Below are 15,598 nucleotides of genomic sequence, written 5' to 3'. Positions count from 1 at the left end.
CTGGGTGTGGGGGGAAGAATCTGGGAAACTGAGCTTTTTTAAGTTAAAAAGACAGAATTAATCTAAAGAGACTCTTTAAACTTATCAGACTAATTTTACCAGGTAGGCTTTCTTTCTTAAATCCAAAACAAGATTTTTGTTACCAAGAAGAAAAGATCAAATCAAGGACAAAATAAAGAAATATAGAAGTATTAATGACAATAATATCTTTGCAATGGAATCACAAATTTACTCACATTTTACACTCACATTTTATATTAGTCCCTGAAACACTTAATTCTTTTTGAATGAATAAATGAATGAAGCTCATAAAAATAATATATTAAACAAAATAATTTTGGGATGGGGAAACACTACTGTAAAATATCTTAAAAACAAGGTGATTATCAACATAGCCTCTGATACAGTAAGATACTATTTATCCATCTCCTATTTCAGCACCTCTATACTTACTGTTCCTTCTTCCTGGAATGTTCTTCTCCCAAATGCCTGAGTGGCTGAGCCTTTACTCTATCAGATCCTTATTTAAGTCATTTTCTCAGGGAGGCTGTCTTCCTCCCCTATATAATATGCCACCCCCTTCAATCCTTCCATACAAATAACTCCCAAATATGAGTGCCTTAACATGAGAAGTGTTTATTTCTTACTCCTGTCCTGGTCTGGGCATAGGTGCTATTCTCCTGGGTGGCTTGTCTCCAAGCACTGCTCAGAAAGCCAGACTTCTTTTATGTTGTAATGCTGCCATCTTTCAACATGTAGCCTTCATGGTCTAGGGAAGGGAGAAGAGGAGATAAGGAAGGTACATTGTATAATTAATCATCTCAGTCTAGAAATGACCAACATTAGTTCTGCTCACATTTCATTGGATAGAACTAGTCACATGGCCACTTAATCATGAGGCAGCCTGGAAAATATAGAAGCACATAGTGATTGGTAAAAACCAATATATTTGCCTTCTGGTCACCAAATATCTATTTGTTCCCCTTTTCCCTGTGGCAGACAATGAGCTAAGTCCCCTTGTAAAATATCTTTCCTTGAGTGTGGATGAGATCCGTGACTTGCTTCTAACCAATAGAATATAGCAAAGATGATAGAATGTTACTCCATTGATTAAGGTATACTGTATAAGACTCTGTCTTAGAAGACTGGAAAGGTAGATTCTCCCGCTAGCTTTGAAGAAACAAGATGCCATTAGTTCTAGAGCCATAAGGAAATGAATTTTGCCACACATTGAGTGAGTAGACTTTTGCACAGTCAAGCCTTCAGATGAGAATGTAACCCAGCAGACACCTTGTGAGACCATGAGCAGACATCCCAATTAAGCTTTGCCCAGATTTTCAACCCACAGAAACTGTCAGGTAATAACCGTGTGCTGTGTTAAGCCACTAAGTTTGTGGTAATTTGTTATACAACAATAAAAAACCAATACATTCCTATATTTAAAAATAACATTCATTTTTTCACTAAGGAAGAAAATACAGTCATTTTCCCTAGATCTTTGGGTGATGTGCAGTTCTCTCCATCAAGTCCAGATGTGGTGACTCCTGGTATAGCAACTTAGGGTATATAGCAACCCATGGTCAAAAGGACAAGAGATCTGCCTCCTCTGAAATCCAATAGATAATGGACACCCACAATAGATACTCACATTTGGGAAAAAAAAGAATGGAAGACACACAGCAGTCTCTTGTCCAGAGTAATTCTGAAACCCCATGAGTAGGCACTGTGATATATCCCCACCTGCCCTGGCAGTTTGGGAAGTTTCATGAATAAATTCTGGTTCTGCCCTCAGGGAGGACCTCCCTTGTACATTGTTCCCTCTACCTCCATCCTTTCCTTTTTCTCCTCTGTGAGGTTCTTTCTTTCCCATTACTCTCCCTGGCCACATATAAAATGAGGGATCTCCTTGGTGGGGTGTGTATAGCATTCAAAACCTGCTTCCTCACATGGAAAATTGCTCTGAAACTTAAACTGATAAATAACTTTTTAGTCTGGGTGGGCTAATAGTTTCTCTGGTAATATAATTTCTTCTAAAATAAATAGGTTTCTGTCTCGACCTTCAAGATGGCAGAGGAGTAAGACATGGAGATCACCTTCGTCCCCACAAATACATCAGAAATTCATCTACATGTGGAACAACTCCTACAGAACACCTACTGAACGCTGGCAAAAGACCTCAGACTTCCCAAAAGGCAAGAAACTCCCCCACGTACCTGGGTAGGGCAAAAGAAAGAAGAAAAAACAGAGACAAAAGAATAGGGACGGGACCTGCACTTCTGGGAGGGAACTGTGGAGGAGGAAAAGTTTCCACACACTAGGAAACCCCTTCACTGGCAGTGACGGGGGGTGGGCGGCGGGGGGAAGCTTTGGAGCCACGGAGGAGAGTGCAGCAACAGGGGTGCAGAGGGCAAGGCAGAGAGATTCCCGCACAGAGGATCCGAGCTGACCAGCACTCACCAGCCCAAGAGGCTTGTCTGCTCACCTGCCATGGCGGGTGGGGGCTGGGAGCTAAGGCTCTGGCTTCAAAGGTCAGATCACAGGGAGAGGACTGGGGCTGGCTGCGTGAACACAGACTGAAGGGGGCTAGTGCACCACAGCTAGCCAGGAGGGAGTCCAGGAAAAAGTCTGGACATGCCTAAGAGGCAAGAGACCATTGTTTCGGGGTGTGCTAGGAGAGGGGATTCAGAGGACCGCCTAAATGAGCTCCAGAGATGGGCACGGGCCACGGCTATCAGCACGGACACCAGAGACACGCACGAAATGCTAAGGCTGCTGCTGCAGCCACCAAGAAGCCTGTGTGCAAGCACAGGTCACTATCCACACTTCCCCTCCTGGGAGATTGTGCAGCCCGCCACTGCCAGGGTCCCATGATCCAGGGACAACTTCCCCGGGAGAACACACGGCGTGCCTCAGGCTGTTGCAATGTCATGCCGGCCTCTGCTGCCACGGGCTCCCCCCGCACCCCATACCCTTCCCTCCCCGTGGCCTGAGTGAGCCAGAGCCCCCTAATCAGCTGCTACTTTAACTCCATCCTGTCTGAGCGAAGAACAGATGCCCTCAGGCGACCTACATGCAGAGGCGGGGCCAAATCCAAAGCTGAACCCCAGGAGCTGTGTGAACAAAGAAGAGAAAGGGAAATATCTCCCAGCAGCCTCCGGAACAGCGGATTAAATCTCCAGAATCAACTTGATGTACCCTGCAACTGTGGAATACCTGACTAGACAACACATCATCCCAAAATTGAGGCGGTGGACTTTGGGAGCAACTGTAGACTTGGGGTTTGCTTTCTGCATCTAATTTGTTTCTGGTTTTATGTTTATCTTAGTTTAGTATTTAGAGTTTATTATCACTGGTAGATATGTTTATTGATTTGGTTGCTCTCTTCCTTTTTTTAAAAAAATATATTTTATTTCCTTTTTTCTTTTTGTGAGTGTGTATGTGTATACTTCTTTGTGTGATTTTGTCTGTATAGCTTTGCTTTTACCATTTGTCCTAGGGTTATGTATGTCCGTTTTTGGTTTTTTTTTTAGTATAGTTTTTATCGTTTATTATCATTGGTGGATTTGTTTTTTGGTTTGGTTACCTCTTCTTTCTTTCTTTTTTTCTTCTTTTTTTATTACTTTTTAATTTTTAAATTTTTAATAATTTAAAAATTTTTTTATTTTAATAACTTTCTTCTTTCTTTCTTCCTTCCTTCATTACTTCCTTCCTCCCTCCCTTTTCGTCTGTGCTGTGTGGCTGACAGGGTCTTCGTGCTCCGGCCGGGTGTCAGGCCTCTACCTCTGAGGTGGGAGAGCCAAGGTCAGGACACTGCTCCACCAGAGACCTCCTGGCTCCACGTAATATCAAACAGCGAAAGCTCTCCCAGAGATCTCCATCTCAAAGATAAGACCCAGCACCACTCAACGACCAGCAAGCTACAGTGCTGGACACCCTATGCCAAACAACTAGCAAGACAGGAACACAACCCCACCCATTAACAGAGAGGCTGCCAAAAATCATAATAAGGTCACAGACACCCCCAAAACACACCACGGGACATGCTCCTGCCCACCAGAAAGACAAAATCCAGCCTCATCTACCAGAACACAGGCACTAGTCTCCTCCACCAGCCTACACAACACACTGAAGCAACCTAAGCCACTGGGGGCAGACACCAAAAACAATGGGAACTATGAACATGCAGCACTGGAAAAGAAGACCTAAACACAGTAAGTGAAGCAAAATGAGAAGACAGAGAAACACACAGCAGATGAAGGAGCAAGGTAAAAACCCACCAGACCAAACAAATGAAGAAGTAATAGGCAGTCTACCTGAAAAAGAATTCAGAATAATGATAGTAAAGATGACCCAAAATCTTGGAAATAGAATGAAGAAAATACAAGAAACATTTAAGAAGGACCTAGAAGAACTAAAGAGAAAACAAACAGTGATGAACAACACAATAAATGAAATTAAACATTCTCTAGAAGGAATCAATAGCAGAATAACTGAGGCAGAAGAATGGTTAAGTGACCTGGAAGATAAAATAGTGGAAATAACTACTGCAGAGCAGAATAAAGAAAAAAGAATGAAAAGAATTGAGGACAGTCTCAGAGATCTCTGGGACAGCATTAAACGCACCAACATTTGAATTATAGGGGTTCCAGAAGAAAAAGAGAAAAAGAAAGGGACTGAGAAAATATTTGAAGAGATTATAGTTGAAAACTTCCCTAATATGGGAAAGGAAATAGTCAATCAACTCCAAGAAACGCAGAGAATCCCATACAGGATAAATCCAAGGAGAAACACATGAAGACACATATTAATCAAACTATCAAAAATTAAATACAAAGAAAAAATATTAAAAGCAGCAAGGGAAAAACAACAAATAAAGTACAAGGGAAATCCCCATAAGGTTAACAGCTGATCTTTCAGTAGAAACTCTGCAAGCCAGAAGGGAGTGGCAGGACATATTTAAACATATGAAAGGGAAAAACCTACAACCAAGATTACCCTAACCAGCAAAGATCTCATTCAGATTCGACAGAGAAATTAAAACCTTTACAGACAAGCAAAAGCTAAGAGAATTCAGCACCACCAAACCAGCTTTGCAACAAATGCTAAAGGAATTTCTCTAGGCAGAAAACACAAGAGAAGGAAAAGACCTACAATAACAAACCCCAAACAATTAAGAAAATGGTAATAGGAACGTACATATCGATAATTACCTTAAGTGTAAATGGATTAAATGCTCCAACCAAAAGACATAGACTGGCTGAATGAATACAAAAACAAGACCCATATATATGCTGTCTACAAGAGACCCACTTCAGACCTAGGGACACATACAGACTGAAAGGGAGGGGATGGAAAAAGATATTCCATGCAAATGGAAATCAAAAGAAAGCTGGAATAGCAATTCTCATATCAGACAACATAGACTTTAAAATGAAGACTATTACAAGAGACAAAGAAGGACACTACATAATGATCAAGAGATCAATCCAAGAGAAGATATAACGACTGTAAATATTTATGCACCCAACATAGGAGCACCTCAATGCATAAGGCAAATGCTAACAGCCATAAAAGGGGAAATCGACAGCAACACAATCACAGTAGGGGACTTTAACACCCCACTTTCACCAATGGACAGATCATCCAAAATGAAAATAAATAAGGAAACACAAGCTTCAAATGATACATTAAACAAGATGGACTTAACTGATATTTACAGGACATTCCATCCAGAAACAACAGAATAGACTTTCTTCTCAAGTGCTCATGGAACATTCTCAGAATAGATCATATCATGGGTATGAAAAGATATCAAGTATCTTTTCTGACCACAACGCTAAAAGACTAGATATCAATTACAGGAAAAATTCTGTAAGAAATACAAATACATGGAGGCTAAACAATACACAACTAAATAACCAAGAGATCATTGAAGAAATCAAAGAGGAAATCAAAAAATACCTAGAAATAAATGACAAAAAACGACGACCCAAAATCTATGGAATGCAGCAAAAGCAGTTCTAAGAGTGAAGTTTATAGCAATACAATCCTACCTCAAGAAACAAGAAACATCTCAAATAAACAACCTAACTTCACACCTAAAGCAATTAAGAAGGAAGAACAAAATAACCCCAAAGTTAGCAGAAGGAAAGAAATCATAAAGATCAGATCAGAAATAAATGAAAAAGAAATGAAGGAAACAATAGCAAAGATCAGTAAAACTAAAAGCTGGTTTTTTGAGAAGATCAACAAAATTGATAAACCATTAGCCAGACTCATCAAGAAAAAAAGGGAGAAGACTCAAATCAATAGAATTAGAAGTGAAAAAGGAGAAGTAACAACTGACACGGCAGAAATACAAAGGATCATGAGAGATTACTACAAGCAACTCTATGCCAATAAAATGGACAACCTGGAAGAAATGGACAAATTCTTAGAAAACCACAACCTTCTGAGACTGAACCAGGAAGAAATAGAAAATATAAACAGACTAATCACAAGCACTGAAATTGAGACTGTGATTAAAAATCTTCCAACAAACAAAAGCCCAGGACCAGATGGCTTCACAGGCGAATTCTGTCAAACATTTAGAGAAGAGCTAACACCTATCCTTCTCAAACTCTTCCAAAACACAGCAGAGGGAGGAACACTCCCAAACTCATTCTACGAGGCCACCATCACCCTGATCCCAAAACCAGACAAAGATGTCACAAAGAAAGAAAACTACAGGTCAATATCACTGATGAACATAGATGCAAAAATCCTCAACAAAATACTAACAAACAGAATCCAACACCACATTAAAAGGATCATACACCATGAACAAGTGGGATTTATCCCTGGAATGCAAGGATTCTTCAATATATGCAAATCAATCAATGTGATACACCATATTAACAAATTGAAGGAGTAAAACCATATGACCATCTCAATAGATGCAGAGAAAGCTTTCGACAAAATTCAACACCCATTTATGATAAAAACCCTCCAGAAACTAGGCATAGAGGGACCTTTCCTCAACATAATAAATGCCATATATGACAAACCCACAGCCAACATCGTTCTCAATGGTGAAAAACTGAAACCATTTCCACTAAGATCAGGAACAAGACAAGGTTGTCCACTCTCACCACTATTATTCAACATAGTTTTGGAAGTTTTAGCCACAGCAATCAGAGAAGAGAAAGAAATAAAAGGAATCCAAATAGGAAATGAAGAAGTTGTCACTGTTTGCAGATGACATTGATACTACATATAGAGAATCCTAAAGATGCTTCCAGTAAACTACTAGAGCTAATCAACAAATTGGTAAAGTAGCAGGATACAAAATTAATGCACAGAAATCTCTTGCATTCGTATACACTAATGACGAAAAATTTGAAAGAAAAATTAAGGAAACACTCCCGTTTACCACTGCAACAAAAAGAATAAAATACCTAGGAAGAAACCTACCTAAGGAGACGAAAGAATTGTATGCAGAAAACTATAAGACACTGATGAAAGAAATTAAAGGGTATACAAACAGATGGAGAGCTATACCATGTTGTTGGATTGGAAGGATCAACATTGTGAAAATGACTATGCTACCCAAAGCAATCTACAGATTCGATGCAATCCCTATCAAACCACCAATGGCATTTTTCACAGAACCAAAGCAAAAAATTTCACAGTTTGTATGGAAACACAAAAGACCCCGAATAACCAAAGCAATGTTGAGAAAGATAAACGGAGCTGGAGGAATCAGGCTCCCGGATTTCAGACTGTACTATAAAGCTACAGTAATGAAGACACTATGGTACTGGCACAAAAACAGAAATATAGATCATGGAACAGGATAGAAACCCCAGAGATAAACCCACACACATACGGTCACCTTATTTTTGATAAGGGAGGCAAGAATATACAATGGAGAAAAGATAGCCTCTTCAATAAGTGGTGCTGGGAAAATTGGACAGCTACATGTAAAAAAATGAAATTAGCATACTCCCTAACACCATACACAAAAATAAACTCAAAATGGGTTAAAGACCTAAATGTAAGGCCAGACACTATCAAACTCTTAGAGGAAAACACAGGCAGAACACTCTATGATATAAATCAGAGCAAGATCCTTTTGACCCACCTCCTAGAGGAATGGAAATAAAAACAAAAATAAACAAATGGGACCTAATGAAACTTAAAAGCTTTTGTATAGCAAAGAAAACCATAAACAAGATGAAAAGACAACCCTCAGAATGGGAGAAAATATTTGCAAACGAAGCAACTGACAAAGGATTAACCTCCAAAATTTACAAGCAACTCATGCAACTCAATATCAAATAAACAAACAACCCAATCCAAAAATGGGCAGAAGGCCTAAATAGACATTTCTCCAAAGAAGATATACAGATTGCCAACAAACATATGAAAGAATGCTCAACATCACTAATCATTAGAGAGATGCAAATCAAAACTACAATGAGGTTTCACCTCACACCAATCAGAATGGCCATCATCAAAAAAATCTACCAACAATAAATGCTGGAGAGGGTGTGGAGAAAAGGGAACCCTCTTGCACTGTTGGTGGGAATGTAAATTGATACAGCCACTATGGAGAACAGTATGGAGGTTCCTTAAAAAACTATAAATAGGACTTCCCTAGTGGCGCAGTGGTTGAGAATCTGCCTGCCAATGCAGGGGACACGGGTTCGAGCCCTGGTCTGGGAAGATCCCGCATGCTGTGGAGCGACTAGGCCCGTGAGCCAGAATTGCTGAGCCTGCGCGTCTGGAGCTTGTGCTCCACAACAAGAGAGGCCGCGATAGTGAGAGGCCCGCGCACCGCGATGGAGAGTGGCTCCCACTTGCTGCAACTAGAGGAAGCCCTCGCACAGAAGCTAAGACCCAACACAGCCATAAATAAATAAATAAATAAGTTAAAAAAAAAAAAAAGACTTGCAGGTAAATTAAAAAAAAAAAAAACAACTATAAATAGAACTACCGTACGACCCAGCAATCCCACAACTGGGCATATACCCTGAGAAAACCATAATTCAAAAAGAGTCATGTACCACAATGTTCATTGCAGCTCTATTTACAATAGCCAGGACATGGAAGCAACCTAAGTGTCCATCGACAGATGAATGGATAAAGAAGATGTGGCACATATATACAATGGAATATTACTCAGCCATAAAAAGAAACGAAATTGAGTTATTTGTAGTGAGGTGTATGGACCTAGAGTCTGTCATACAGAGTTAAGTAAGTCAGAAAGAGAAAAACAAATACCATATGCTAACACATATATATGGAATCTAAAAAAAATGGTTCTGAAAAACCTAGGGGCAGGACAGGAATAAAGACGCAGACTTAGAGAATGGACTTGAAGATACGGGGAGGGGGAAGGGTAAACTGGGACGAAGTGAGAGAGTGGCATGGACGTATATACACTACCAAATGTAAAATAGATAGCTAGTGGGAAGCAGCCGCATAGCACAGGGAGATCAGTTCTGTGCTTTGTGACCACCTAGAGGGGTGGGATAGGAGAGTGGGAGGGAGATGCGAGAGGGAGGAGATATGGGGATATATGTACATGTATAGCTGATTCAGTTTGTTATAAAGCAGAAACGAACGCAGCATTGGAAAGCAATTATACTCCAATAAAGGTGTTAAAAAATAAATAAATAAAATCATAATAACATTAAAAAATAAAAAAACTAATAAAATAAATAGGTTTCTGATCTTTTTCTTCCAGTCAGTTACGTGTGCCAGTAACTATACCCAGTGTTTTTGTAAATATTAGATTAAACCTTCCTCAACTTAATGGTAACCTTGAACCTATCTAACCACACCCTTAAATATTATCTTTTCCCTGGCTGAATTTTACTGGGGCTTTGTCAAAGCTTTTATAAATCCCATCTTTTACTGTTTGGAATATAAAAGCAGTCAGGTTTTCCACCTCTGTGAAGACTGAAATTTCTAGACTTTCTGTAATCTCTCATTTATTTTTGAAAACTGGTTACTTCTTTCCTCAACTCGTATCTTTTTTGTGATAGTTTGCCATATGCAACCAGTAGTCTCTATCACTTACTAATTGATTCTTTCCAATCACTTATCTTACTGCTGCTGACTCAGTGGCTCAAGATGTTATGTGGTAACGGTAACATTTTACTAATTGTTTTGCCACTGCATACTATTATCACCATCTTTCTAGCTTCCAGTGTTAGTTTTTTGCTACTTGCTACTGAACTCCTAAGTAAATGCCACATATTTTAGGTTTTAATTATAGCAATACCCTATTTCAAGGTATTAATTTCCATTATAGTCAGGATCATCTATTTATTTATTTATTTATTTTTGGCTGCGTCGGGTCTTAGTTGTGGCACGCGGGATCTTCGTTGAGGTGTGCAGGATCTTTCCCTGCGGTGCATGGGCTTCTCTCTAGTTGTGGTGTGCGGGTTTTCTCTTTAGCTGAGGAGCGCGAGCTCAGTAGCTGTGGAGTGTGGGCTTAGCTGCCCCACGACATGTGGGAACCTAGCTCCCTGACCAGGGATCGAACCCACGTCCCCTGCATTGGAAGGCAGATTCTTTTCCACTGGACCACCAGGGAAGTCCCTAGTCAGGATCATTAATACTGGCTGCTGTAACAAATAAGCAGCTTAACACTTTATTTCTTGCTCTCATCACAGTCTTATATCAGTTAGCTTTCCTCCAAGTGATGGCTCAGGGATGCAGGCTCCTTCCATCTTGGGATGACACCATTTCAACAGGTGGCCTCTGTGGTATCCAGTGAAGGTGAAGAGAAGGAAAGAAGTCACACTGGATTTTTAACTCCACTGCTAGAAGTGATACCCATCATTGCTGCTTAGATTCTATTTGCCAGAAGTAGTCACACAGCTATCCTAAATGCAAAGGAGACTGGAAAACATATAGGAACATATGGATATTGTAAACACTAACATTTTCTGCCACAACTTATTATTTGACCTCTCCTTCCCTATTCCATCAGAATATAAGCTTCACAAGGGCAGGGATTTTTTTTCTGTTCCCTTTACTTCTGTATCCTTAACACTTAGAAGAATGCCTGGCTCATAGTAAATGGTTATTAAATATTTACTTAGAGAATATGTGAAAAGGAGAATCCAGGGCTTCTTACCATTACTAGTGAGTGAGAAATTGGAAGAAAATAAGAAAGGATTCCAAGCAACCACAACAGATACCATGAAATGTATGCACTAAAGCTCAGGCATATTATTCACTGAACCTCTTCCCTCCCACAAGGCATTTTAAACAGAGTTCTAATGAGAATGTTTACATAGTTTATCAATTCCATACCAGACCATAAACAAGAACTTAAAGTGAGACAAGAAAGATTATGAAGAAAAGAAAAGGTTATAGGAAAAATATGGGGCTCAAAGGAAAAAGTTACTTTTAAAGTACAACAGCAACAATGAAAACTATAGGAGCCTGAGGCCATTTAGTGTAGAGGCAAAAACATTTATGCCTAGATAGGTCCTAAGGGTATCACTGAATCATAGCATAGTAAATAAATTACAGCCACTATGAAAATGATGAATCAATTAGGTTTGGTATACTTTCTTTCAAAAGACAGAAAAGTTGTAATACATTTAAGAAATTTTCTTTTTTTGTGTGTTCAAATGGACATTCTTCAGTCGTGCCCTAAATTCCCTAGTTGTAACTAGTCATTCATTGCTCTATGATGGTTGATAGATGAACCAGGACAGTAATGGATGTCTCAACTATTATTGTGCTTAGTTATTTCTTCCATTGGAAGCTCCTACTCCCTGAATGCTACACTGATTAGACTACATTCAGAGTATCAGTTTCAATAGGGGATAGATCCACATTTTGTGGAGTCTGAAGATTACACAATACAGAGGCTTCTTTAAGAAAAAAACCCACAAGTATAAAAGAAGGTACAAAAAGTATTTATTTAGAATAAAAATCACAACCAATTACAAATTAAAAAATTCACAAGAACCAGACATCACCAAATTCAGAAAAATATCTTGATGTTTTAAATTAATTAACTGCCTAGTATACCTTTAACAATACTTTTTCCTACATCTTTTGACTGCATACTCTTTGATTTCTTCTTCATATGAAAATGATTTTTTTTACATTTTGTTCTATAGAGTTAATAGATAGTTCAGTCTTTCCACTAGCGGAGTTGATTGAAATTTATTTTTATTATTGGTAGTTTAGAAGAGTTTCTTTCCAGTCTACAACTCATTATTGGGAAAGTTACATACATTTTTTAAGATAGTGGTCAAATTTGGGAAAATCTGTACCAAATTTCTTTTACATATACAGAATAAGACGTGGGAGGATTTTCCAATTCTAGTTCTGGATCCATACATTTCAAACATTACCCCGTTGCCTACAGGCTTCTGTGCTGGGTCCCAAAGCATTCATTTGCTGATTGGTCTCTGGCCATCCACCTTCGTGTCACAATACCAAGTGACCCAGGTGACGGTAGGCCTTCAAGCAGTCAGAATAGATGCTACTGTTCCAATGGGCTGATGCCCATGAACCACATGAATTTTTTCCATTTAACTAACTCAGCTTCCCCTTAGCCAGATCCCCAAAATGCCAGCAATCACTTCAGTGCTTCTGGACACAAGGAAAATTATGACTGAAGGGAAGTTAGAGTACACAGAGACAGCAATCTTTTAAGATGAAAATATTTTACTTCCAAAACTTTTACAGAAACGTAATACCACATGAATATACTTCTAGGACCCTTCTTGTGGTGCTGGAAGAGGCTTGAATTTTAAGTTTCCTGGAATCTGCCTTTGGGTTTAGCTTTGAATGCTGTGCTTCAGGAGGAGTGCTCAAAGGTGGACACGTTCACAGAAAGGAGGTAATGGAGGATGATGAAGGGTCAGGACTCTCTGCCTTATGATAAACAGCTAAGGGCCATGCAGAGATCTTGGAAGAGAAAATTCAAGGGGTTCCCAAGTCTGTCTTTAGTCCTTGTAGTCCTGTGAGGTGAAAGAAGTATTTCAACTCAATATAAGGAATCACTATCTAATGTTAGGCCAGTTTCAATGTAGAATTGACCAGCTTATGAAATACTGAGTTTTCTTCACAGCAACAGCTCAGGAAGAGGCTAAATGAGGACCAGTCAGGGATCCTGTGAAGGGGAGGCCCCAGTTTGGGGAGTGGTAGTGACAGGGATGGGGAGTGTGGTATGAAAGAACCTAACCTTTACACACTTTTGCAAGTCTGAGATTTTAAGATGACTTTGCTAATTAACCTTATTTGAAGCCTCAGCCTCATGTTTAATGCCTGCACATAGAGAGTTTTAAAGATAGATGGGACTGCTTTTAAGGTGAGGGAAAAAGGTTTTGTTTTTGTTTTTTTAAACCTAAGGGCAGCAAGAATGATCCATTTTAGCTCTATTTATTTTTATGCTTTTTTGTTTAAAGCCAGATTGTAAGACAGCGCTTAATCAACACAGGAGGTTAAGGGTTGCAGTTGTGGGGCTGCTGAGCCTACAGCAAGTTGTAGAAAGAGAACATCATGTGGGATCTTTCGGGATCCCTACTCTTCCAGCAAGTACAAGAATAGGACCATTTTTTTTCTTTTGTGTGTGTGTGGTGGTGGGGGGGGGGCGTGGGGGGTTGTTCATCAATTCATTGGAGTAGCCTAGCAATGATGCCTGGGATGGAAAGATCCAGAGGAATAATGAGTCAGGGCTTTTTGTGACATGTGACAGAACACAACTGAAACTGCCTTGAGGAAAGGAGGGGGATTTTTGCCTTCGGGGGTAGAGTTCACTTCAGATATGTTTGCCTCCTAAGTCTCAAAAGATATCATCCCCTCTCCCACAGTTTTCCTTCTCTTTAAGTTGACTTGACTTCATTTACAGGCATTGGTGGTACTTATCACTGGCTTATATCCTTCTAAATAAGTTATTCTAGTTTGAAGGGCTTCTTTTTCTGAACTGATTCAGCAAAAGCCCCAGATTGAGTTCCTGAACCAATATGCCCATCCCAGAACCAATCACTGTGGTCTGCAATATGAAGACTGGCCAGTTCTGGGGAGTGAGGGCGGGAGGTGTCAGTATCCCGGAACCGCAAAGACTCGTGGGCAAGGGGGAAGGGGTAGTTCCCAAAGGAAAAATGAATAGCTGTTATCAGAGAAATGGATAATACTTAAAGTACATACTCAAAAAACCGTAAATAAGGATATCCATTATTTGTGGAAAAAATGTTTTGGGACTTTCTTCCTATGGTTGTAGTTAAACTGTAAAATCAAGTAAATCTTTCCCTTATCCAGATAGATACCACGCATAGGGGGTAATCGTCTTATATGTCAGCGTTTTTACTCTTTCCCCTAAGTGGGACTGAGTCAATGAAGATGCTACAAAAGAAGTAAACAGAAAGCTGAAAGTATTAATACGGTAATTTTTAATTTGAGTGCCCTCTTTAGGCAAAGTAGCTGGGAGGGCTTTCAATAATCCATTTTTAATCGTGACCACACCCCGTGTAGGTGACCTGAGTATTACCGTCTTGCCCTTGCAGTTGGGGAAACCGAGGCATGACACTCCTCCATTCAGCCTTCCGGGGGGATTTAGGAAGACTCCAGCCTGCCTGACCTCAGAGGGTCTTCTTCCTCCGCGGCGCCTCTCGGAACCCTCATGTCCTTCGGCGTCGCAGAAGGAGAGCAGCTCGGGCTCCGCCGCAGCCTCGGCATTCGTCCTTCGCCCAGCTGCATCCGCCCCGCTCTTCCACACCTTCCCCGGGAAGGTCCAGCTGGCCAAGGTCTGGCAGTCCCTCCCGTCCTCTCCCCTCACCCCTCCCGCCTCCCCCACTCTGGTCCCTGACGTGCAGGAAGCCCCCAGCCCAGCGCCCCGCAGGGAGGTGCGGGCAGATGCCGCCCGGGCGTCCAGCGGGAGGGGCGCCGACGCCGCGGGAGGTGAGCGGCCCGCACCCTTCGCCCCCCGAGGGCCAGGGCGGGCACCGGGCACGCTGGGCCCGAGGAAGGTGGCAGCGCGAGGGAGGCCGGGCGAGCCCGCGGGGAGCGGCGAGAGAGGGCGACGCAGGCGGGCCGGCGCGCGGCTCGCGGGCGACGCCTGGAGAGCGAGCGGCGGGGAGCCAGGCGCTGCGGGGCCGCTCGGGGACGCGCCGCGCCCGGGCCGCCGAGCTCGCCCGTAAACCCACTCCGGACGCCCAGACCCCTGGCGCCCTCCCGAGCGCGGGCGGGAGATATGGCTTCGCGCGTCCCCGCCGCTGCCGCCGCCGCCGCCGCTGCTGCTGACTCGACAGAATCGGCGGGCCGCGCGGGGGGCGCGGCGTAACCCGGGGGTGGGCGGCGGCGGCGCGGAGCCGCCCGGGGAGCTCCGGGCGTCGTTGGGAGCGAAGGAGGATGCCAGCACAAAGGCGAGCCGAGACCCAGCCCGCTGCGGAAGGCGGCGGGAAGAGCCGCTGAGGGGCGCGCCGGGCGCGCTCGGCTCCGCGCTGCGTCTCTCGTCGCTGCCTCGGAGTCGCCGGGTCGGAGACGGCCGCGCAGGGTCCCTTGGTCCCGTGGCAGCGGCCGCCGCAGCCGGGAGCTGCATGCTACGCGCGGCGGCGCCCCCGGTCGCCTGCTTTCCCCG

Source organism: Balaenoptera musculus, chromosome 7 (genome assembly GCF_009873245.2).
Source record: "Balaenoptera musculus isolate JJ_BM4_2016_0621 chromosome 7, mBalMus1.pri.v3, whole genome shotgun sequence".
NCBI classification, from domain to species: Eukaryota; Metazoa; Chordata; class Mammalia; order Artiodactyla; family Balaenopteridae; genus Balaenoptera; species Balaenoptera musculus.
Note: the sequence above shows the minus strand (reverse complement) of the source record.